We start from the raw sequence: 20,894 nt of genomic DNA, 5'->3' as shown, positions 1-20,894 counted from the left end.
CAAGTGCCTCTAGTAACTGAACCTATCACCATCCCCCCTTTTAGCTTTAAACCCATCTCCATCATCGACACTGAAAAGGCTATCCTCTCACTGAAGCCTTCCAACTGTAAGGGCGACAGCTGCCCAGCTCAAATAATAAAGGACGCTGCCAGAGACTTAGCCCCTTTCATCTCGAAGCTTATCAACTCATCCTTCAAATCCAACACAGTGCCAGCCAACTTAAAAGAATCCTGGGTCCTCCCCCTTCTCAAAAAACAAACCCTCGATCCATCTATCCCCACTAACTATAGGCCTATCACCACAGTACCCTTACTACTAAAAATTATCGACAGAGTAGCCTATCTCCAAATTCAAGAGTACCTAGAAGCTAATCATCTACTAGGCTGGCGCCAATCGGGCTTCCGCCCTCTCCATGGCACGGAAACAGCCCTGATAGATCTTAAAACTAAAATGGAGGAATTTAAGGATAATGGGAAAACAGCGCTGCTACTTTTACTGGACTTGTCAGCAGCTTTTGATCTGGTGGATCATGCAGTCTTATGCAACCACCTCAAGCTGGCTGCCAACTTCACAAGAGATGCTATAGCATGGGTCCAATCCTTTCTAGCCAACCGGACCATGAGAGTGTTCTCCTCTTCCACTTGTGCCGAACCCATCCAAATCACATGTGGAGTCCCACAGGGCTCATGTGTCTCACCCACTATGTACAACATCTTCACCAAACCATTGTTCGACAAGTTGGACAGACTGGGCGTCACCTACACTAATTACGCAGATGACACCCAGATCCTCATACCCCTTTCGGGCAACTATGAAGTGGACTTGGCTCTGGTGAATAAAATTTACATCCTCATTCAAGCATGGATGGCCACTCATGGCCTCTGCCTGAACGACGATAAAATTGAAATCCTGCTCCTCGGTTCAGACCACAACTTATCCAAACTCACCCCGGACTATGCCTCATTTAACATCGATAACAATACTATTAAGGTTATGCGCGAGGTCAAAACTTTAGGTTTTTACCTCGACTCAGCTCTTACCCTCAAAAAGCAAGTGAACTCCCTCGCCTCCTCAACCACTTACACGTGTAAACTCATCCGTGCCGCCAGACCCTTCCTGTCCAGTGCCAGCTGCCTCACCTTGGCCAATGCCCTTGTCATGTCCAGACTGGACTACTGCAACGCCTTATACTCAGGTGCAAATAAGTCGGTCACTGACAAACTCCAGAGATGACAAAATAATGCTCTTAGAGCAGCTCTGAACATCCCTCGCAGAGAGCATATCTCCAAACACCGGACAGAAGCCCACTGGCTAAAGATAAAGGACAGAATCCTCTTTAAAACTATTTCCCTCACTTCTAAATGCCTCAACAATCAAGCACCCCCCTATCTAGCGGAAAGAATCAACTGGAGACCCTCTAACCGACTGACGAGATCTGCCAACACCTTCCTACTGGAAGTCCCTAGATTCAAACTTACCACAGCGGGCGGAGCGAGCTACCCAGTTAGAGCTGCACAATCATGGAACACACTCCCATCCGACCTTAGACGCCCTTTACCCTACACAAGATTCAGATCCCACGCTCTCAAATGGCTGCACAACAACGACATGCAACGATCCTCATCCTAGCGGAAACGTTACAACCTGTTAGGATGCTATTCTTATGCGCTTAACCCTTAACCGTATCGGCGCCGACGTCACCATGCCCATAAATAGCCACGCGCTGTGTCCGTTGCTCAGTTCCGTTTTGTAGCATAAGAAAAGTCATGCCTGAATTGGTTATTGACCTTGAAGGAGCATAAGCTGCAACCACAAGGGAAGTATCAATGGGGGGATGGATGGGAGGGGCGATAAGGAATACGTCGGAGGAACATCCCGTCGAAAGAACGTTACAAAAGGTAAGAAGTAACTTGTTCTTCGAAGGGATTGTGTCCTCCTTATCTTTGATAGACTCCCATAGCAGTGGCATGTAATTGGAGGTGGGAGTGAGAATGTTATGTATCCCTTTAGGGATGGAGCGAATGTAATACGGCCTTGCCAAATCTGGTCTCTTGACTAGTGGGGGAATCCAGATTGTAAAATTTTGTGAATGTATGTGCGGACGACCATGTGGCAGCCGCACATATGTCTCGGACCGGTACCCCTCTTTGGAGAGCCGAAGAGGCTGCGATACCCCTGGTTGAATGAGCCCTGAGATTTTGGGGTGGCTCTTTCCCTGCCAGTTTGTAACATTCCAGAATGGCCAAAATAATCCACCTGGAGATGGTTTGTTTTGTTATGGGTAGTCCCAACTTGTGACCTGAGTATCCTACAAACAGTTGGTCTGCCTGCCTGATCCTAGCCATTCTGCTGATGTAAAAGCTGAGAGCTTGCCTTGGGTCCAGCCTATGTAGCCTTTCTTCCTCTTTCCCCGGATGGGGAGGAGGGTAGAACGAAGGTAAGGTAATTTTCTGAGTAATATGAAATTCAGAAACCACCTTTGGGAGGAAATTAGGCTTCACCTGTAGGACAACTTTGTCCTTGTGGAAAATTGTATGTGGGGGTTTACAGGAGAGAGCTTGTAGCTCGCTCACCCTCCTAGCAGATGTTAGTGCTACCAATAGGACAGTTTTAAGCGTGAGAAATCTCAGCGAACAAGAGTGAAGTGGTTCGAATGGAGTGCCCATTAGGAAGTTTAAGACTAAATTTAAGTCCCATAGGGGAACCTGGAATGGTTTTGGAGGATAAACATTAGTTAATCCATTCAGAAATTGTATCACTAGAGGAAGTTTGAAATACAATGGTTCCTCCGCAGTGCGCTTGAAGATAGAAAGCGCTACGAGACAGCATTTTTACAGTGCCAACTTGAAGGCCTGAGTTTGCCAAGTAGAGTAGAAACGATAACGCCGTTGGTGTACCACATGAAAAAGGGTCGATATTCTCTTGCCTACACCAGCTGCAAAATTTGTTCCAACGGCAGCGGTATAAAGACTTTGTTGCTGGCCTTCCGGCCGAAAGCAACACCTCCATGATGTCATCAGGGTGATCCCAATCCTTGTACCTCACGCTTTCAGAAGCCAAGCGTGAAGGTTGAGGGTTCTGGTGTCTGGATGGAGAACCTGACCTCCCTTCTGCGAGAGAAGATTCTCTTTGAGTGGAAGACGGATTGGAGGACAGATGGACATATCTAGAAGGTCCGGGTACCACGTTCTCCTGGCCCAATCCGGGGCAATTAGGATCATGGTTTTCCGGAATCTTCTCAACCTCCTGATCATTTGAGGAATAACAGGGACTGGTGGGAACGGCTAAAGGAGTGGAAACTCCCAATCCACTACGAACACGTCTCCTAGAGCTCCTCTCGGGGGAAATTCCCTTGAACAGAACAGATCGCCCTTCCTGTTGGTGCTTGTGGCGAACAGATCCACCTGAGGGGTTCCCCAAAGGGCGAAGATCTCTTGAAGGACTTCCTGAGCTAGCTCCCACTCGTGGGAGACTGTGCTCTGCCTGCTCAGAGCGTCCACTGTCAAGTTCTTCTCTCCAGCTAGGTGGACTGCCGATAGAGAGATTCCTTCTTGGATTGCCCAAAACCAGAGCTGCATCGCCTCTCTGCACAGTGGCAGTGATCCTACGCCTCCTCTTTTGTTGAGGTAGTGCATGGCCACCATGTTGTCCGTCATTATCAGGACATTTCTCCCCTGTACTGATGGCAGGAAAGCTTTCAGCGCTAGTCTGATCGCTCTCAGCTCCAATAGGTTGATGTGTAGTCTGGGCTCCGATGGAGACCAACGACCGCTGATGGTCAAGTCGTTGGCATGGGCTCCCCACCCCGTGAGTGAGGCGTCTGTGACTATTGTTATCTCCGGCCATGGTTGCCAAAACAGTTCTCCTTTCAAGATGTTCTCTGGATAGGCCCACCATTGAAGGTCGCGGGCTACCTTGTCCGGAATCCGGAGGAGATCTGTCATTCTCCCTGAGAATTGCGACCACTGACTTCTCAGTGCCCACTGAAGAGATCTCATTCTCAGGCGAGCCTCTGGCACAAGGAAGATGCAGGATGCCATGAGGCCTAGCAACCTCAAAAAGTCGAAGGCTGGGAGACGTTGGGCATTTTGAAACTTGGTGACCATCTGTAGAATATCTTGAGCCCTCACCTCTGGTGGCGAGGCTTTTCCCAGGGAAGTGTCCAGGACCGCTCCAATGAACTGGAGTCTCTGTGATGGTATCATCTGTGACTTCTTTAAATTGAGGGAGAAGCCCAGTTTGTGAAGAAAGTGGCAGACATAATCTAGCTGGGCCTGGGCGTGTTTCGAAGATACAGCCCTGATCAGCCAATCGTCCAGGTAGGGGTAGTCGTGGATCCCTTCCCTCCTTAGACTCGCCGCCACTACTGAAATCAGCTTGGTGAAGACCCTCGGGCGGAGGTCAGCCCAAATGGCAGAACTCGAAATTGATAATGAGAGTCGCCAATTGCGAACCTCAGGTATTTCCTGTGTTTGAGATGGATTTGCACATGGAAATAAGCATCCTGAAGGTCCAGAAATACCAGCCAGTCCTGGAGCTGGAGGGCCTGAAGGATCTGAGAGAGAGTTACCATCTTGAACTTGTCCTTCCTGAGGAACTTGTTCAATTCTCGTAAGTCCAGGATGTGTCTCAGTCCTCCGTCCTTCTTTGGTATGAGAAAGTAGGGGGGTTACCAGCCCTTGTTTCTGTCCGCTACCAGTTCTATGGCACTTTTCTCTAGCAGGTCTATAATTTCCTGCAAGAGGAGCGGATCTGGAATTTTTAGAGAGCTGTTCCCACGTGGATGACTGTGAGGGATGTGTAGAAAGGGAAGGCAGTAACCCTGGGCAACTGTCTCCAATGCCCAAGCATCTGACGTCATAGCCTGCCATTCCGTCAGATGGTGAGTTAACCTGCCCCCTACAGGTGTATTGTGTGGAAAGGCCTCAGAGTGGTTTGGGGGTGGCTGATGCAGATACTGAGGGTAAAGAGGCACCTGCTGCTGCTGCGGCCTTAGTACCTTTGACCCGTCCACCTCGGGTGGATCTCCTTTGGCCTCTTTGAGCCGGCTGTCCTCTGCCTTTCCCGAATGCGGAATAATAGCGAAATGCCTGCGGATTATTGTACTTTCCGCCATGGCCCTGCTGATACTGTCAGCGGAATCGATGCCAGTTTGAAGTGATTCGCACATGGCATCTTTGCCATCTTTAATAATGTTAAGGAAGGCTTCCTTTTCCTCTCCTTCGGGTATGCAGTCAGCCGCTGATGAAGCACACTCCCACAGTGTGGGACTGAACCTGGCGAGCGTACAGGTGGCGTTGATGGACTTCAACGCCATACTACAAGCAGAGAAGACTTTCTTCGCCATAGAATCATACCTCTTGTCATCTCTATCCTGTGGGACAGAAGGGTAAGCGGTCCTACTGCTAGATGAAGTTGCCGCTTGAACCACCAGGCTCTCTGGAGTCGGGTGTTTTGATAAGTATTCAGGGTCAGCAGCCGCTACCCTATACTTGGCTGACAATCTTTTATTGACCGCAGGGATAACTTCAGGAGTTTCCCAATTAGATGTAATTTTCCTTTGTAAGGCTGCATGGAAGGGGACCACAGGGTCCTCCTGTGGACCTTTGTCTAATATGTCTGTTAGGTCATCCTGTTGAAAAACAGGCGAAGGCGCAGACCAACCCATAAATTCAATAATTCTTGCCATAAGGGTTCTATAGGGTGTTTCGGCATGTTCCCCTGGGTCTGGCTTAACAAATTCCACTTCTTGGGAAGTGTCCAGCCCACTTGCCTCATGTAGTGACTCCTCTAGGTCCTTCAACCTTCTTTCCTCAGAGGTGAAATCCTCTGAAATAGGCAGTGTGGTCCTCTGTAACCCAAATGTTTTCTGGTCAGAATCTTCCCTCTCTTCATAAATTGAAGATAGTGCAGGGTACTCTGACCTCTGAAATAGTGTAAAACCCACCTCTAAGGCAGAAGGAGCCACACTCGTCATTATTGGACGAGAAAACGTCGATGTCGTTGACGCCGATGTGACAGGCTTCGAAGGCGCCGAGAACGGCGTCGAGAAAAATGGAAGAGGTCTGAATTCCTCCCACTCAGCCTGAGTGCTGTGTTTTGTGGGACAGGAGACCCTTTCAGGGGAAACAGAAGACGACGAGGAAGGGGATCTTCGATGTCTCTTTTTTGAGTGTCTTGATCTCGACGAATGGTGGGAACTACTTCGAGATCTAGAATGGGAATGTTTTCGACGGCGAGGAGACGAATGCCTCGACTCAGCCGAAGAAACCTTCAAGGAGGTTTTGACTGACTTACCTATCTCGAGCTTCCCCTTGTGCTCCTGCAAAGCTTTTGCCGTCATGGACATGCAGTCCTCACACTCCGAACAATGGTGCTCGGCTCCCAAGCACCACAAGCAGATCCTGTGTGGATCCGTTATCGACATTTTTTACTGCAGTCTCGACATTTCTTGAAGCCGGATCGCGGCGTCGTCGGTTCCGATGAAGATGCCAGCGAGAACGAGTAGGTATTTATTCAAGTAGATATAGGGTTATCCTGACTAAACTGAGCAACGACGTTCCGAGGCCCGACGAAGCACGGAAAAACAGAACTGAGCAACGGACGCAGCGCGTGGCTATTTATGGGCATGGTGACGTCCGCGCCGATACGGTGGCCGTCGAGGGACATCGACTCGGCGGACGTCGACGCGCAGCGCCCTCTACAGAAAAAATTTCCAAGGCCAGCAAGCTGGAAACGTATTATCAAAGATAAGGAATACGTCGGAGGACACAATCCCTTTGAAATGCAGTTACACGTTTGTACATTGATACATTAGGTTACATATTCAATAAAAGTACAAATTACAAAATACATTTTGAAGTATGTCAGGCTAGGCTGATGATTGCGGCGTACTTCATGTGAAGAGCGCAGTTTTCATGGCTTTACGGAATGCCATGAGGGATACCTCGCCTCAGAGGGTAGGAGGAAGGGCATTCCAGTGTGAGGGTGCGAGGTAGGGGAAGCTAGAGCCACCTGCTCTAGTTCTTCTTACCAAGGGCACACAAAGCATTTTGGCGAAGGGTGATCTAGTTGGTCTTGTGGAGGTGGAGGGGTGGATCCTTTGCGATAGGTATTCAGGTGCGGAGAGGTGGATGCACTTGTGGGTGTATTGCTCTCCCCAAAGTGCACGGAAACTCATAAATCACCAATGCAATTACAGAGCCAATACTTTGAATGCAGAAAGACGCAATAACTCGCAACCACACACTCTTAGAAGATAATTCTCTCCTCCCTTCTCACCTTTTACTCCCCCTCACGCTCTCTTCGTTCTGCTGACCATTTCCTCCTCACTGTACCTCCTTCCCTTTGTGCTTCCTCCCGGTTCCGCTCCTTCCAACTCCTTGCTCCTCTTCACTGGAACTCACTCCCTCTCTCAGCCCGCTCTTCCACGACCCTTCCCTCATTTTGCAGGTCCCTTAAATCCCTTCTCCTCTACTCTCCTCCCTGAAGACCTCCCTAATCTCTCTTCCTCCCCCCTCTCTCCCTCTTCTAACTCCTCTATCCCTACCCCCTTTTCATTCTCCCACCTTTCTATTCTTCACTTGTTCTATCCTTCTCTGTTCCACCTCACCAATCCTACTCCCTCTCCACTTCCCCCCCCCAGTTAATTGCTTTTTGCACTGTTTTATTGTCAAATGATTCATTATGTAATAATAAACAATTGCAAATTAAATGAGTGGTTTTAATCAGAATTGGTGCAGCCTGACACGTGTTTCGAGCTTCCCGCTCTTCTACTGAGGCTTAATCTTGGCTAGTGTGTATTTTGAATACAAAGGTAGAAGTTGAGTAATCTGACAAAGTTAGGCGTGGGCTCCCATTATTTTGCAGTTGCACGAATGAATTTTCAGTAAATTATTATCTTGCAGTACTTTCACTGCTACCTGGCTCCAGTTCCCCACATAGCAGTGAAAGTACTGCAAGATAATAATTTACTGATTTACTGAAAATTCATTCGTGCAACTGCAAAATAATGGGAGCCCACGCCTAACTTTGTCAGATTACTCAACTTCTACCTTTGTATTCAAAATACACACTAGCCAAGATTAAGCCTCAGTAGAAGAGCGGGAAGCTCGAAACACGTGTCAGGCTGCACCAATTCTGATTAAAACCACTCATTTAATTTGCAATTGTTTATTATTCTATGTGTGTGCGCAGTTTGAGAGCAAACCCTTTCTTTCTCTAATTCCAATTTCCAGTGGGAATTTGGCAGGCTCCTACTCAAGCTCTCAGCCGCAGCCCTATCACAGCCACATAAGTTACCGTTCTATGCGCTGTATCCTGCTGGCCTTTTCTGCCACTTTTTCTTCAGATTCATTATGTAATATTGCTCCAATTGTTTATTGTTGTTCACTGTATGAGTTGTTCCATTGTGCAGCGCCTTGGTATAAAGCGCTCTATAAATAAACAAATCAATCAATCAATCAATCAATAATCAGCACTTATACGGCTATTTATTCAAAGTTTAAAAGCAACCAGTAATAACATAGAAATAACTCACAGAAGTGATATAGACATAAATCACAGAAGAAACAAAGAATTCAAAAGGAAATACATCACCGTGAGCGTAACTGGATTCCTCATCTCGCCCAGAAGCGGCTGGAAGACTCCGGGAACAGCCAGGCCGAGAGCACCACAGCTCACAGGAATGCCGGACGTAAGCGTCCTCCTCCGGCTGAAGTCTCACCTGACCACCCCCGGGGCCCCGCATATATGCACATCCGAAAAGGGGTGGCGATTCTCGAACCTTCTGGAAATGGCACTTGCGCATTGATGAGCAGCCGTTGGTTGCCAGCTGGGTCAATCGACAGCCACCCTCAAGGAGCAGAGTGCCTCCCTCCTCTAAAAACACGCTCATAACAAACCATAACAAAGTTAGCTTACCCAGCAGAAATGTCCTTGACCGCATACCAGGTTTGAAAAGCATGTTTTCCTCAGCACCATGAATCTAACACTCAGCAAAATGTGTGCAGCTTTTCACTGTGGCATGAAGTAAATATCCATCATGGCTCAGAGCGCTCCCAGAATGCACTGCGCACCAGCGCCATTTTAGTTCAAGCATAACAATTCCACCCTTGGATATTTACCTTCCATAGCCCAGTGGCAGAGGAGCCGGTCTCTGAACCCGACGAAACATTAAAACTAAATTAGGAATACATTGAATACAACAACAAGCTATTATGATAGCTAATATAATGCAAATGCAAGCAAAAGCGTAACGTAGTATACCCCAATATCAGGTATCAATGAGAATAACCAATCCCACCAATTCCCACTACGATCTTGAGACACTTGAGAAATGAGATCCCTCAAACCTCGAATATGACTTTCAATGGATTGTGAATGGTCACTTAGATTAAAACAACACATACCTTCAAATGCGTTACACCCTAAATTATGCTTTAGCAATAGATAATCAACAGCAGCTCTGCTCTGCAAAGTTGCTTTTCTAATAACTTGACTATCAAGGAGTAATTCTTCTAATGCCTGAGAAGTATGATTAAGGCTTTTGACTACTAAACATGCTAATTTCATCAAAGATTTATAACCCCAAGCAGCTAAACCCCAAACTCCTACTAATGAAAGGGTTAATGCTAGAACCTCAGCTTCTGGTAACAAGTGTACATGTGAATCACAATCAGGAGATAGACCCACAGATTCGAAAGTTGACCTTTTATCTCGAGTTATCGCTGGGTGTAAAGGAAACATCATTAGTCCTAATCGAGTTAAAGCACATGGACCTCCGGAAATGTTAGCTGGAATATAAGTGTATGTGATGTTGCCACATGAAAAGAGCTATCCTGTTGGAAGTTTCACATGATTCAAATGACTAGCAGCTATCACTGTATGATTACAAGACATAGGGCCTCATTACACGGTAGGCGGAGGACCAAGGTGCTATTAGCACCTTGGTCCATGCCTGTAAAATACCGGCACCGCCTTGGTGGAAAGGGGAATTACCGCCCTATTCCAAGGTTGGCGGGGCAGTAATTCCCCCTGCCCCCCATTGCCCTTCCCCATTCCCATTTTTGCCCCATAGTGCTCTATGGGAATGGGGAAGGCGCTAATTATGGTGCCGCAAATTGCGGTACTGTAATTAGCACCCTGGTCCCTTTGCGGGTTGGTTTTTAACGCCTGCTAAACAGTAAGGCGGTAAGGGTTAAAGGGCACCGGTACCATTACCGGTGACCGTTAACCCTTACCGCCTTCCGTGTAATGAGGCCCATAGTACTATTTACACTGGTGCACGTGCGTGGCACTCGCGAACACAGTCGCTGCTCAAACCTTGTATGATTGTGCTGTTTGATTAAATCGATCTGTTGGCATTTGCCAATTTCTTGTGCATTGCATGTCATGAAATAACATACATCACCTCGGGTTATATTATAAGTAATAACACGTGTCAAATTTCTCCATTTGCGATCGGTTTCTTGGCAAAACCTACAGTACTCATAAACGGAAAAAGATTGCCTAATATCCGAATCTTGAACCAAAGAATCATTATGTGTGACGCCGAAGATATGTTTTAAAACCGGAACAGGCGTCGGCACTGCTACTAAACACGTAGTCAGTAAAGCTTCAGCATTGGGCACATCAGTAAGACAGAAGTGCGATATGTTGAGCACCTGCTGTGCCAGATATATCCACATATTCTCCGTCTGGGTGATCATAGGAGAATGTTTTTTGCCGTCCTGAAAATGCTTCTCGCATGACTGGCATCAAGGTTGTTTTCACTTGCTCCTGTCTTATTTGCCGCATTTCACGAATCCATGTCTTCGGTCTGGCTGGCTTTTCGTCATCGGCATGAGGCTGCTTTGAGACAACACTATTCATCACTATCAGTATCCCCTTGATCACTGGCACAGATGTGACATTTTTCGTTGGTAGCAGCAGGCTGTTTAACTCTCCCAAAAGGAGTCCATTTAGTACCACAATTACACCAGCCAGACACAGGATCTACAAGGCAAACCCAGAAAAGAGATATCAGTGTTGTACATCACTCTCTCAGGTAACATTTGTCTGCGGGCACATATTGCCATTTCTTTCTACCAGGCTCCATGACTAAAACTACTTGATCTTTGCCTGATGCAATGACATCTGCGGGCACTGGTGGGCCACTTGGCTTTTCCACCCACACCTTTGCACCTGGTACCATACTGTCTGAAGAGCCAAAACCGCGATCCCCACGGCTAGTTAACACTGTAGGAGGCTCCCCCTTCTTAATCATGATAACTTAACAGGAATAATGGTCAATTGGGCCACTCGATCACCCTTGTGGATTGATAACAATTGGTCCCCACTATTCATTAGGGTGACTTTAATCTCGGCTTGGTAATCCGCATCAATTACCCCTCCCAACACTTGAACTCCCTTCAATGCTAGGCCAGATCTAGGGGCAATCCATCCCATATGCTCTGGGGGAATTTGTACTCCAATCCCTGTTTCAATTACAACCATCCCTCTCGGGTCTAATCTGATTTATTCATGGGAATACAAGTCTACCCCTGCTGACTCTGGAGTTGCTCGATAGGGAGCTAAAGAACCCGGAGTAATTTCCCAGTACAATAGTGTTTCCCTGACTGAATTGGGTTGAACCTGTAAAGTAGGAGTCATTAGTCGCATTAAAGGAGTTTCATGCTCATTCACAGGTCTATTGTTTAATACTTGCACCGCATCAAACACACGATCACGCCAGCCTGCCATCTCCAGATTTGCGCAACTGCTCTTTCAAAAACCTGTTCATTCATTCAATTAACCCTGAAGCAGCTGGGTAATACGGTACGTGATACAACCACTCAATGCTCTTTTCCTGACAGTACTCCTGAATTAATTTGCCTTTGAAATGTGACCCATTGTCACTTTGAATCTGCAAAGGCACGCCATAATGTAGTATGATCTGATCTAACAACCTGATGGTGTTCAATTGTGTTGCACGCTTGCAAGGCAAAACCATCAAATATCCTGAGTATGTATCCACAATAGTGCATGCATACTGACAACCTCTACTGATTGGCATGGGGCCGATATAATCAATATGCCAAATTTGACCTGGTAATTTTCCTCTTCGCAATGTACCTCGAACAATCTGAGGGATAGGTCTATGCAGTTTGGTGTTGGCACACTGGACATTGCAAAATGATCGTTTTCACTACTTCTAAAGGAAGACTGATTCCTCGAGCTTGTGCCCACCTGATAGTAACCTTTTCTCCAAGGTGCCCACATTTCTGATGAACCCATTTGGCCAAACCCTCCAAATCGTCTTCCTGAGCCTCTGCATCCACAGATGAAATCTTGGTGTGTTTGTCTGCAACAGAATTAAACCAACGTTCTAATGAGTCTGTGGCACAATGCGCGTCCACATGATATACAGTGACTTCACTTTGTAATAACATTTCTGCAATATCTTGCCACAGTTATTTTCCCCACAACTCTTTTGAATGAATCTTCCACCCATTCTTTTGCCAGGTTGGCAACCACACTGCCAATCCATTCGCCACTGACCATGAATCTGTGTACACATAACATTGACCAGTGGTCTCTTGTTTCAATGCTTGGTAAACTGCGTAAAGCTCTGCAAACTGACTACTCTTCCCTTTCCCTGACGTTGTCAACATCTTTTTTGTCTTGGGATTATACGACACTGCTTTCCAGTACCACTCAGTTCCCACATATCGAGCTGAGCCATCCGTGAACCAAGCATGCTCGGTTTGCTCCACGGTCAAATCGCTGTAAGGTACTCCCCATTTCACGGGAGACTCACATTTTTCAAGCACTTCCGATGGTATGTAATCTGAGCGCGGTATGTTGGCTACTTGCTCATGTAATTTTGCAACTCCACCCTTCCCTGATTTGGATCTGTCTTGAATATACCATTTCCATTTAATTATGCTGGCTTCTTGAGCATGTCCTATTCTATGCGTTTTAGGAGAGCTCAGTACCCATTGCATGATTGGTATTTCTGGTCTCATTAATACATCATGGCCCACCGTCATTTGCTCGGTATCAACAAGGGCCCAATAACACACCAACAATTGCTTCTCAACAGAGTGTATGAGTTACCAGCATCGGGCAACTTACGACTCCAAAATCCCAATGGCACATGTTTCCTGTCGTGTTTCTGCCACACACTCCAGTTAGCATAATTGTCTTGTACAGACACATTTAATTCCACTTCGCCTTCCTTCAATGGCCATAAATCAAGCACCTGCTGCATGGTGTCTTTCGCCAGCTCAAAGGCTTTCTGCTGCTCCTCCCCTGCACTGAAACTCATATTTCTTTCGTGTCACTTTGTAAAGGGGGCCAATATCTGCCCTAAATGGGGAATGTGCTGTCTCCAAAACCCAAACAGCCCTATAAACTGCTGAGCTTGCTTTTTGTTCATTGGAGTGGTGAATTCAAGTATTATCTGTCAGGCTTTTGGCACCATTTCTCGATGCCCATGATGCCACTGAATCCCTAGGAATATCACTGTTTCAGCTGGACCTTGAATTTTACTCGGGTTAATCTCCCACCCTTCATTCTTCAATCCTTCCATAATGACATCTAACTGACTTTGCACACTGTGCTCATCCTTGCCCTGAATCAAAATATCATCAATGTAATGAGAAATTTGTATGTCAGGTTTACACAGTATCTTGTCTAAGTGCTCTGCCACCAGCCGGTGACAGATAGTCGGGCTATGTATGTATCCCATAGGTAGCCTCGTGAAAGTGTACTGACGTCCACTCCACGAAAATGCAAACTGCTCTTGACACTCTTCAGCAACTGGCACAGAGAAAAATGCATTGGCTAAATCGATCACTGCATACCAAGTCCAGGAATGCCGGACGTAAGCGTCCTCCTCCGGCTGAAGTCTCACCTGACCACCCCCGGGGCCCCGCATATATGCACACTCCGAAAAGGGGTGGCGATTCTCGAACCTTCTGGAAATGGCACTTGCGCATTGATGAGCAGCCGTTGGTTGCCAGCTGGGTCAATCGACAGCCACCCTGAAGGAGCAGAGTGCCTCACTCCTCTAAAAAACACGCTGTTAACAAACCATATCAAAGTTAGCTTTCCCAGCAGAAATGTCCTTGACCGCATACCAGGTTTGGAAAGCATGTTTTCCTCAGCACCGTGAATCTAACACTCGGCAAAATGTGTGCAGCTTTTCACTGCGGCATGAAGTAAATATCCATCATGGCTCCGAGCGCTGCCAGAATGCACTGCGCACCAGCGCCATTTTAGTTCAAGCATAACAGTGGGTCAGTGTCAATGCTTTGAATATGATCCTTTCTTTTATTGGGAGCCAATGGGCTGATTTCCTGGCAGTCGTAATGTGCTCTCTTTTGGAGATGCCTTGGGCTGCGCGGAGCGCGTTGTTCTGGATGACTTGTAGTCTTTCCAGGATTTTTGTGGAAGTCCCTAAGAAGAGTACATTGCAATAGTCTAGCCTTGAGCCAGTGATGGCTCTGGCTTTGTTGGTGCAGTTCTCTTTGGAGAGAAAAGGCCTAGCTGCGTTAATTAGTTTAGCATGGTACGCAGCAGAGGAGGCGATTGCATTGATTTGTCTATTCGTGGATAGGTTTCAGTCCAGATAAACTCCGAGGGTTTTGACTGAGTCTGAATTGGGATTTTAATAGAGTCAATAGTGAAGTGGATGAACTGTGTGTCGAGGTTTTTTAGTGTGTCAGGGGATCCTACCAGAAGGAGTTCTGTCTTGTCAGAGTTGAGGCATAGTCCGGTGTCTGCCATCCATGCTTGGATGGTGTTGTAGATGTTGTTGAGAATAGTGCAGTCTGTGTCATAGTTGCCAGTGAGGGGGAGGAGGATCTGGGTATCGTCCGTGTAGTTGGTGTAGGAGATACCCATTGCGTCAAGGATGAAGAAGAGCGGGCGATAAAAGATGTTATAGAGCGTGGGTGAGAGGCAGGGCCCTTGAGGTACTCCACAAAGCATGATGGTGGGTGAGGCGGAAGCCACGTCACAGAATACTTGCATGGTCCTGCCTTGCAAGAAGGAGGTGATCCAGGCCGTGGCGTTGGGGGAGAATCCTGCCGTGGAGGAGAGATGGTGGTATAGGACGCTGTGGTCTTGCCGCGGAAAGATCAACGAGTAAGAGTAGGGCTAGTTTGCCTTGGTCTCTGGCATCATCCATCTGGTTTTTTAGGTCCAGTAGGGGGGTTTCAGTCCTGTGCATTGGGCGAAAACCAGATTGATGTAGTCCTCTAGGAGCTTGTTTTGATCAATGAAATGCTGCACCTGCAGGTAGGCTGCTTTGTCAAGTATTTTGAGTAAGAACAGGACGGTGGTGATGGGCCTGTAGTTATTAGGAGAGGTAGAGTCAAAGAGGGGGCGGACCCAGGCTTCCTTGAGGCAGATAGGGACTTTCCCTGTGGCAAAAGAGGCATTGACAAAGGCTGTCAGGAATGGTGCGAGGGTTTCGCACAATCCTTAATAACAGTGGCAGGGCAGGAGTCACCTTTGCAATTGGATGGTTTTATGGTTCTCATGAGGTTGATCATATCTTGCTCCTGTATGGCCTTGAATGAGAATAGCGGGGAGGAGTCCAGGGAGGGGCAGAAGGGGGGATAGGAGTATTGGGAAGCACCTGTTTCGTGGATTGTATTTTAGTTTGGCGAGAGCTCAACTTATTGCGCATGGCTGTTTGAATTTCATCACGCCATCCTTTATCTTCGGTGAAGTTCTGCCGGGCAGGGGTAGGAGTAGGAGTCTAGCTCTCTGAAGATTGAGAAGATTTCTTTTGTATTGGATTTGGCTTCAGAGATTCTGGATTCAAAGGATTTTGGATCAGGCTGCCCAGGGGTGCTGCAGCAACAGGGAAGGCGGCGGCCCGGCAGGCGCATGCAGGCCCCTTCCACCCCCTAGAGTGATATATTACACTGCACCCAGGGGCACCACAGGCAGTGCCAACGAGTCTGAAAGAGCTGCTGTATGCATGACTGGGTAGCCAAACAGAAAGGCACTGGGGACAAATAGTCCCAGAGGACTCTTTGAGAATGGGGAACACGGAAGCACCAGCACCGTTGTTAACGGTGCCAGTGCTTCCGTGACGGTCTGCATACCATTGCCGCTGTGCCCGGCAGGGTCGGACCTGTCTGGCACAGCAGCTCTGGCATGCAGACCTGCAATATGCTGGTCCAAAAACAATGGTGCTAGTAAGCTTACCGGCACTGTTGTTTCTGGACCGGCAGGTTCAGAATGAGACCCAATGTTTGCCTTTGACAGTTCAGTTCCCCAGTCGCACATGCTCAAGGAGCCACGCAAGGCCTTTTTTTTTTGTTTCGCCAGCCTTGCATAGCTCACTGGAAATGCTTGCTTATGCGTTTCAGCAACCACGCGCAGGCCCCTGCACTCCTGTGCAGTAACCGGGAAGCTCTTGCTTCCCGATTCCTGTTCATGATGCAGGAGCTGGAGCGCTGGGGAGGAAACCTCAGGACCAGGGCAGAAGGTAAGGTTTAAGTTACTTACCTGGATCTATTGTTCTCCAGCATGTGTCTAGCATGGATTCACATGCTCCCGAATATTTCCTATGGTCAGGTTGGGAATCCTCAGTAAAAGAAAACACAGTTTCACTTTCACTTTAAAACTGTATTCCTCCTCTAAACCAATTACTGCACTCTGGGTCATACTGACCCCATCCAATGACAGTCCCCTCCCTAAGCCCCGCCTCTAGCAGCCATCTTCAGATTTGGTAAGCACGAAAAGTGGCATTATGACCAAGAAGAGCTGTAGAGGGGCCAGATGGAGGGTTTGCGTGTGAATCCATGCCAGACCCATGCTGGAGAACAATAGTTACAGGTAAGTAACTTAAACCTTCTCCAGCAGGGGGTCTGGCATGGAACAACAGAAGCAATTAACACTTACCCCTGGAACAGACTCACCTCAAGCGGACAGGTTGCATAGCACTGCCTGGCCGACTCTGGAATCCTCCCTGGAATCCCTTTTGACGCAGGAGAATTTGCGTGAAGGTATGCATGGACCTCCATGTTGCAGCCCTGCAGATGTCGAGCAGGGGCACACCAGAAAGGAACGCTGTCATTGCAGCTATCACTCAAGAGGAGTGGGCTCTTGGACGGGCCGGCAGGGGCCTGTTAGCTGGCCGATAACAGTGCATGATGCAGCCAGGGAACCATCTTGAGATGGAAGCCTTGGACAAGGCCTTCCTATGATTCACAGGTCCAAAGTTCACAAACAATTGAGAAGTTTTCCGAAAACTCTTTGTTGAACTTCAAGGCACGAGCAACGTCCAGCGAATGGAGTGTCCTCTCCGCCGACGACAAAGGGTTCGGGAATAAAACAGGCAACACCAAAGGCTATTTGAGGTGGGATTCCGATGGAACCTTCCATATGAAAGTGGGGTGCGTACATGGTACCACCCTTGATTTGTGGAAATTCAGATAGGGTTGCTTGCAGGATAGGGCCTGGATCTCACCCACCCTTCTGGTTGAGGTGATGGCAACAAGGAATGCCGTCTTCCATAAGAGAAACTTGAGTGGGGATTGATGCATAGCTTCGAAAAGCTGCCCCCATGAGTCTTGTCAGGACCACGTTTAGTTCCCATGCTGGAGCAGGCGCCTTCACCAGAGGAAAGATCGCAAAAGCCTGGTCCACCTTATTCTAACCAAGTTCCCACTCATGGTGGCAGGAGCGATGCTCCCTGATGATGGAGTCGGCAATGGTGTTCTTGGCACCTGCCAGGTGGAACGGGATAAGGAACATCCCTTGACTGATGGCCCAATGCCACAAATTCTGATCTTCCTTGACGAGCGATGGGGATCGAGTGCCCCCTTGCTTCCTAATGTAGTACATGGTGGTGGTGTCTGTGAAGATCCTCATCACCTTGCCTCTCAGAGACGGCAGGAAAGGCCTGAGGGCCAAGAACACTGTCCGTAATGCCAGGATGTTGATGTGCAGACCCTTCTCCGGAAGCCACAGACCTATGGCGTGTAGACATCCGGTGTGAGCTCCCCAACCTTCCAGAGAGGCATCCATCGTGACCGTCTCCTGGTATGGCAGGGTTTGAAATCTCGTCCCTTGGGCGATGTGAAAGCGTATCCCCCACCCCTCCATCGCCCACCAGAACTCTTCATTGAAGGGGATCTTGTCTGCAAAATTCCCTTACACTTATATTCAATGTGCATCCAAGAAATCCTGTAGGGGTCGCATCAGCAACCTGCAGAGATAGGACGAGGTAGATGCAGAACATCATGCCCACCAAAGACTTGATGGCCCGAACCGTGGCCGTCTTTGCCGATGATAGCTGATGTACCTCCCCTTGAATGGCTACTAGCCTCTCCTCCGATGGGGATGCCAGGCAAGCCACACTGTGTGGAGTTTGGAGTTGAGGAACAGCGCGTTCTGCGATGGCGTTAAGCAGGACTTGGGATAGTTCACGGAGAACCCCAGCTCTGTCAGAAGGACGGTCTCCTTCATGTGCTCGCCAGCCAGTTCCGGTGAGCAAGCGCGTATCAGCCAATCGTCCAGATACGGGTGTACGTGCACACCTTGCAGATGCAGGTGGGCCGCCACCGGATCCAGGCATTTTGTAAACACCCTTGGGGCCGACTGTAAGCCGAAAAGTAGGGCCTTGAACTGGTAGTGTTGGCCTTGCACCACAAACCTTAGGAACTTCCGATGTTTCCTGCGAATGGGGACATGGAAGTATGCATCCTCTAGGTCCAACAACATCAAGAAATCCCCTTCCTCCAGTTGGCCGAGCAAGTGTTGCAACGTGTCTATCCTGAATTTGTGGGATTTCAAGTACTTGTTTCGACGGCGTAGGTCCACGATGGGTCTCCAACCACCCGTCTTTTTTCTGACCAGAAAGTTTCTGGGATAGACTCTGGAGCCCCGGAGCCGCTGGGGAACTTCTTCTAGGAGCTGAGGGATATGCTGCTCCTGACGGGGAACCAGTGGAATACGAGGGCACCTATGTTGGAACTCCAAGGTGTGATCCTGGGGGAGAGCGTCCAGTACCCATCTGTGGGTGGTGATCTTCTTCCACTCGCTGATGAACCTCGTCAGCCGGCCTCCCACTGAGGTGCACAAGTGGAGGCCCGACGGCTTGGCCGGTTCAGGCTTGTTTGGGTGCCATGCCCTGTGGGCGACGCTGACCTCCGCTACCGTAGGGCTGGCAGCGACCCTTCTAGACTTCCTGCGTGGAGGATGGTGTCGTGCCTGGGAGTCAGGGATACTCTCTACGCTGTAGAGACCACCCTTGTCGGGTTGGTACCCTCGCCGTAGCAGTCGCCCCAGAGGATGACGACAAAGTGGTCGACAGAGTCTTCCGCTGCGCGTGATGAGCCTGCCATGAGGCCTTCCTCCGGCCTTTATTTCTCCGATTTGTCACGTAACTTGGCCAGGGTGGAGGACTTCCTCTTGAAGGAGGAACCCGGTGGCAGGCTGGCTGATGAGGTGGACATTGATGGCGATCGCGGTCTATCCGACCTGGGACCCTCATCAGTGGCGGAATCAGCCTTACAGCTCTTGGCCTTCTCTTGGACCCCCACGGATGGGCGTCCTCAAAGGCATTTTAAAAATGCCTTTGTTGCACAATTCTCCCTACACACCTGCCAAAATCATCTCTCATTCTGAAGCACTGTAGAGTCCACAGGGCATGGATGGTATTTTTTTACTGGACATCTATCATAGATGTACAGTCAAAAATACCATGCTTTCCCACTGAGACCTGCGCGCCTTGCATACACTCATAATCACTTTGATTGTGGGACTCTGTTAGGTGCTAATGTGCCCCAGATGACAGAGATGGTTTCTTTTTACTGGATATCTATCATAGATGTCCAGTAAAAAAATACCATAGCTGCCTCCTGTGCTCCCCAGGGCTAATTGTAAACGATTTAGCTTGTTACCCAATTTTTTTACAAAAGTATGCTCTAAAATGCAACATTTTAACATGTCATTTTAATAAATGTCCTGGGGAGAAAACTCCATGATCCCTCTTGATTGGTTCGGGCTCCCTCGCTATGCTCGGTCACTATGGCATATCTAGTGAAAATATTTATGCCCCACCACAAAAAAATCACTAGCCGCCACTGCTCCTGGGACTATGCTGGGAGCAGGGTGGGGGGACCCCAGGGACTGTGGTGGGAGCAGGATGGGTGGGAACCATGGGATAGTGGTGGGAGCAGGGTGGGGAAAGCCCATGGTCTGTGGTGGGGTGGGGAGCGCCCAAGGACTTTGTAGGAGTGGGATGAGGGAGCCGATAGACTGTGATAGGAGCAGGTGGGGGAAACAGTCACTATACAGGGAGTAGGGAGCAGAGATGGTGCACAATAGTTCATAGCCATTTGGACTTGCTGTCCATTTGTCATTTTTGGGGGGCCCCAGCCTGCCGAAATATTGCTCGGGGGGCCAAGGCCAGAAAAGGTTGAAGACCACTGCCTTAGGCCTTGAAGGGGCTTGAAGCCATCAGGCATTGAAATGAGGGCTGAAGGCTGAGGTTTCCTCTGTGGTAAGTACAGGGAGCATATCGAACTGAGGTGAAGTGTGAAGACCAGTTGCCCCTTGAAACTCAGCTGCAAGATTCAGAAACACTCTTTCCTCCAAATAAAAATCCTCAGAGAAGGCCCTAGCTTCTCTAAGGAGTTCAGTCCAAAGGGGATGGGATCAGCATCCTTGTTGTAAATTTCTTCCATTTCGAAACATAAGCGTGCCACTAGGCAACAGTGCATACTCTGAATCCTGGATCCGGATATGCAGGGGGCAATCTGACGTGAGGAACTGAAGTTGGAAGACAGACATTGGAAGATGGCGCGGTGCAGGGTAGACAGGTTCTCTCCCGTTGGAGCTGTGACTGACGTAAAGGCGTACAGTCACATGCTTTTGAGGCGTCT

The 20,894-nt window shown here is 48.5% G+C and overlaps 1 protein-coding gene across 11 annotated transcripts in view; it reads right to left on the bottom strand.

Moving 5' to 3' along the window:
• CLOCK (clock circadian regulator) overlaps positions 1-20,894 on the bottom strand; it is a 2,930,945-nt gene that overhangs the window by 1,443,409 nt on the left and 1,466,642 nt on the right. The window lies entirely within an intron of this gene.

The sequence above is a fragment of the Ambystoma mexicanum genome, chromosome 6q (assembly GCF_040938575.1).
Source record: "Ambystoma mexicanum isolate Mex_15411 chromosome 6q, UKY_AmexF1_1, whole genome shotgun sequence".
NCBI lineage: Eukaryota > Metazoa > Chordata > Amphibia > Caudata > Ambystomatidae > Ambystoma > Ambystoma mexicanum.
The sequence above is the reverse complement of the archived record's forward strand: the minus strand, read 5'-3'. Positions and strand labels throughout refer to the sequence as shown.